This window comes from Frankliniella occidentalis, unplaced genomic scaffold (genome assembly GCF_000697945.3).
Source record: "Frankliniella occidentalis isolate FOCC.00 unplaced genomic scaffold, Focc_3.1 Scaffold4117, whole genome shotgun sequence".
Taxonomy (NCBI): domain Eukaryota; kingdom Metazoa; phylum Arthropoda; class Insecta; order Thysanoptera; family Thripidae; genus Frankliniella; species Frankliniella occidentalis.
In genome coordinates this window covers 589-5,927 of record NW_026271165.1, presented here as the reverse complement: position 1 = coordinate 5,927, position 5,339 = coordinate 589, and positions in this window count along the sequence as shown.

The following is a 5,339-nucleotide window of genomic DNA, read 5'->3' as shown; positions in this document are numbered from 1 at the left end:
CTCTCTCTCTCTCTCTCTCTCTCAATCACTCTCTCTGTCTCTCTCCCTCTCTCTGACCCTCAGTCAATCCATCTCTCGGTTCCGCCCGCGGGCAGTATTGTTCTGGCCGTATTCGAGAGGTTGAAAGCGTAACTGTGAGACTGCGAGGGGGCGGGCTGCCGGGCGGCGGAGGCGACCCTCACCCACTACCCCTCGACGCGAAGGGCACGATGCAGGAGGAGAGCCCTTGCTGCTCGCGACGGCTCGCGCGCTGCAGCCGATCGTACCATAGCGTGATGAGCTTTCGACCGACTCCAGCAGCAGAAGGGCACTTCCCTCCTCGCCCTTTCCCCAAATAATTCGATACTTGATTCCGTTCCTCTTTTTGGCGAGACACGTCACTCCAGCATTTCCAGCGATTTCCAATATTCCCGCCCGAACGTCGGACTCAACCCACAGCCCACCACTGATTACAGGCCGGTTATACCTGTCCCTGTCAAAAATCCGAACTAACACCTCTGCAATAACGTGTAATACATCCGTAATCATGTAATACACTGCAACAAATCAACGCAATATACCAGTCAGAACGCAAAACTCCGAAATCAGAGGGAAAATCGCTACTAACTGAAAAACCCTCTGCACTATCTAGTGATCGTGCCAGTGTCATTGCCGCACAATACCGCCGTATCGCGGTGGAGACACTCTGGTGCGGCGGCGGCGTACAGGAGGAGCAGCTGGAGCAGCTGCAGCCGCCTTCTGGAGCAGCTGGAGCCGCCTGTTGGAGCAGCTGCAGCTGAAGCCGCCTGCTATGGAGCCGCCCGGGGCGGAGGCAGGCCCGCTCAATGGACTTGCGGTGGGCCCGGCCGGGAAGTTGCACACAGCACATACAGTATTGCCGCGGGCCTTTCCGACGCCGCGCTCGCCCCCGCCACGCCCCGCCAAGCTCCTCTCCGCCACGCTGTGGCCCCGGCCAACAACTTGGTGCGCAGGCGGATGGCGTAGGCCGGCGGCAGGGATGGGACTGTATACGGGGGAGGGGTAGGGGTGGCTGGCTGCCCTACGCAACCCAACCGGGCCCGGCATGGCCGCGAGGACCGAACACATGAGATAACCATCCGATCGATTTGTTTCCGTTTGTTTCGCGATGCGGCAGCCCCGAGGCAGCCTTTGCACTGCCTTTGCCTGTACTCCGCAGGCCCCTCGGCTGGCCCGTGCCTCGCCATGCCTCGCCCGGGCAGTTGGTCCCCGGAGCGCCATTCGCAAATGTCAACACGGCTAAAAGACGCGGCCGGCTCACTTTACGACTGGCGCGGCCCGCCCGGGGGGCGCGCTGCATTAGAGCACACATTTCCTCGCTTCTGGCGGGAGTGATGGCGTATAATAAGTGCAAGTGCCTTTTATGAAATATTCCCCCCGCCCCCCACCCGGTGCCATCAGGGGAACCCCCCTTGCGCCCTTTAGCCTCTCACTTTACGTTCGCGCTGACTGCAAGCGGCTCGAGATGACACATGGTGAGCACTGGCCCGGCCTGTGACGGCGGCCGCGGCTGTGGTTCCATCATCGCGTCGAGTTTATACGGGGACCTCTCGCAAGTGCATATATACAGGCTGGCCCACAGATCCCCCGGCACATTCTGCGGCGGAATGTGCAGCATGCAGCAGTTCGAGCAGGGTTTTCTACCGTCATTTTTACCACAGCGGCTTATGGTTCCAAACAGGTAGGCGACCCATTCATACGCGCCTGCATGCGGTATGCGGTACAGAGCCCTGCAGCGAGCGAGCATCGGACGCCTACATGGCGTCCGAAAGCGGTAGTGGGAGAGAAGCTCGCTCCGGGCCATAGCTCCCCCTCACTCTAATCGCTTTCGGACGCCATGTAGGCATGCCGACGATCGCTCGCTGCAGGGCTCTGCGGTACATCGGTTCAGTACGGTGCCACAAAAAAGGGTTCCGGTGTCTCGGACTACTAGCACCGACTAGCACAGTACTACTACTGGGAAGAGAAAGTGAAAGGGTGATGGTCGAGTTCGGAGTACGCCTTCGTACTAGGGGTCGTCCCAAAGGGGCGTCCATTCTCATTTCTCAGATTCATTCGGCCCATTACGGGCGGGAGCCCCTGTGAGACTCAAGGTAGGCTACCCAGCAGTACACGCATGCACTGTAGGCAGGGTGCTGTCTACCTATCAGGCGCTATGAGAGCTTGCAGGTGGTTGCACTTTGCAGGTTTGTAACGTCGAATGACAGACGTTCTTTCTGGATGGTCCCTTACTCAGACATGGGACACGACACGTGTCACAGTCGCGTAAATGTGACGTGACAGGGTTTGAATAACAGTGCGGCTAGACGGCTAGTCTCGCCATACTCTCGCACAGAGGGCTCCCGCCCCACTGAACACCTTCTGCCGACACAAGAAGAATCCGCACTATTTTTTACATGTCATCGCTGCAAAGTTGTGTGACCGATACCTCAGTGGAACAACCGCTCCACTGAGGTGTCGGAAGATTATCGCATTTGAGTTCAACGCTGAATGACGAATTCATCGCGATAAATTTTTTGACCGTGTGCTCGCCACCCCCGTGCAGACGCGCCCGAGGCGTCACACCGCAGACTAGACGACAGTGACGCGACTTTCTTACTGATAAGGTCGGCTGAGGTGCGGACGGGTCGGGACGGATGGGGCGCGGGCGGGCCGCGGGGCAAGGTCGGGCGGGGTGGCATAACTGTCTAGAGGGTGACGCCAGTGACGCCACCCCCTGCCGTTCCCTGACAAATTCCAGGATCATGTCTTTTTTTTTATTTCGCAGTAAAACCAACCATTTGTGTCGATGAACCTTGCTATTCCGATTGGTGTTTTCACTTCCTGCCCGGGCGAAACGCATATAGCACAGATCCATATTCAGTGACAACATCCACACCCTCTCACTCACATGGGTTAGTACTCCTGTACCAATTTTAAGCAATCGAATATGTCGCTGTTTTTTTACCTGTGGGGTAAAACTGATTTCCTAGCACTGCCCCTGCAGCCGCAGCCCACGTACTGCCCAATAACTGACCTGCTAACGTGATTTCTCGCCGGCGTCGCGTCGCCGCCAACCCCATCCGCCGGAGCCGGGGCCAGGGCCGAGGCCGGGGCCGAGGCTGAGGTGGCGGCGCAGCCAGCAATGTAATTACCAGCAGCAGTGGTGCACTGCCCCGGCCTCGGCCCGGCCTCGGCCCCGGCACAGCCCGGCCCGGCGTGCACCTGGCCGCCGGCCCGCTCCCGGAGGGGCGCGTCCGGGCGGCGAGCGGCGCCGAGTGGGGGGAACAGAATTCTCTCTCCGCTGCATCTTCATCATCTTCATTCGGAAACTCGTTTCCGCCGTCGGCCGCCAGGAAATTGTGCATTCGGCGCCACCAGAGTGCATAGCGGGGCAGCGCCAGTGGGATGGGAAATGGGGAGAGGCCCGGCGGCCCTGCCGAGGCCCGCAGCCGAGGCCCGCACCGACCGCCAGCTGGCTCACCTGGGGAGCTCACCGGATTGGTGGTCGTGCGCTGGGCGGAAAGCGAGGCCTGGTTACCGGCGAGGTCTGGCAGTGCAGCCCGACCCAAGCCCGGGGCCACCCTGATGCAAGCCTCGGCCTTAGCAGCCGCCCCGGCCGGCGTGCTTCCCGGAACCAGCCCCCTTTCGCTGCTTTCACAGCGTTCACGCTCGTCGAACCGGCGACTGAAAAACAGCAAAATGTAATTCCACTCTCGGCTGCTGAAAACTGAAAGGATTGTACACGTGCTACACACGGCAGGTCTGCTGAATGGCGGGCGGCGAAAGGCCTAAAGAGAAAGAGAGAGGGGCGAGAGGAGAGCTCCTGTTGTCAAGAGAGCATTTCCGACCGGGGGTTTTCAGCGCCAGCGGCGGGGCGGGGCGCGGCGCGGCGGGCATCCAGCAGGCAGCCTAAATAAAACAAAAGGGTGAGATTGATCACTCGAACGTAATCCGTACCGCTCGGAGCCTGGCTGCCCCCGCCCCGCCCCGTCACGCTCACCGGCCCTCTCGTCTGTCGTTGTGCGAGCGGTGCTTGTGCTCTCGGCTCAATGGCGTAGGGTTATGTTCTGATTCGACTCTCCTTCTCGCTCTTTCCTCCTGAGGCGCACCTTCTGCCCCTCTCGCTCTCTCAGACAAACTCCCCCTCGCCCCCTCCACCATCGATCTGAGCTGACATGCGTAATGGAGTACATCTCCGGAGACAGGCCGCCCCGGGCCCCGGGGATGCTGTGCCCCCGCCCGGCCCGGGGCCCGGGGCTCAAATACCACCATACTCACGCTCTCACATTTTCTTCCTGCTTTCCTTGGTCTGCAATCCAGCTGATCCTTGTGTTTACTTGCGTCGGTGTGCGTAACCTCTGTGCGCGTGTGTGCGTGCGTGTGTGAGAGCGGGTGAGCGTGTGTGTACCCACCCCCACCCCCTTCTCCCCGCACGCTTTGTCTGTGTGCATCTATTATTCCAGCGGCTGGAGAACACGATCCCTCCAGATTCGTTGTGCCTTTACCTCGGGCCCGCCGCCCGCCACCCACCTGTCCCTATTCCGGAGAGCAAAGTGTGGCACCCCGTAACATGGTCCTCTGGCGGGGTGTGGCGCGGCGCGGCGGGGCGAGGCGGGGCGGGGCGGACCAGCGTGGCGGGGCGTTGTGGAGGGTCGCTTTGCCTACGGGCTCTCCTATGGCTCCTTTGGCCAAAGCCCAGCAGCACCCAGGGTCAATATTTGCAGCCAGAGCGCACACTTCAGTCTTTCAGCTGCGACAAGAGGGCGGGCCCGTGCGGGCCGAGGGTGAGGGGGAGGGGCACCCCCGTCATCAGCCCACGAGACACGCGCGAGCGGATGGGGGGGTGGGGGTCATCACACACACACACATACAGAGAGAAAAGGGGGTGGCCCCTCCTACACTGTGCCTATGTGCCCTGCGGCTCCTCAGAAGATGCAGAGCACGAGGGTAGTGTGTGGGCCGGGGAGAGGGGCGGAGGCGCTTTGCACAGCGACACATCATCATCGGGAAGCTGCACGATGCGAGGAGGCTGTGGAGGATGGGTCGGATGGACCCCGTGACCCCGTCCCTCGGGCCGCACCACATGTCTCCTTTGGGTCGCCCACATCGAGGCAGTCGCCCTTATGAAGCTGTTTCAGGTCCAGATCCCAGCGTTTCACTGCTCCTCCGCGCCCCAACACTCTCCCTTACTTCTCCACCTTCTATCTCGTAGGCGCGGCGGGTGGTTGAGGAGTATGACGGTGTGTGTGAAACGCGCCCCTCAGCCACGTGAGCTCAGAGTACATGAGAGAAAAATAGCTGAGGTGGTGGGAGGGGGTGCGAAGGGTGAACTGTAGGAC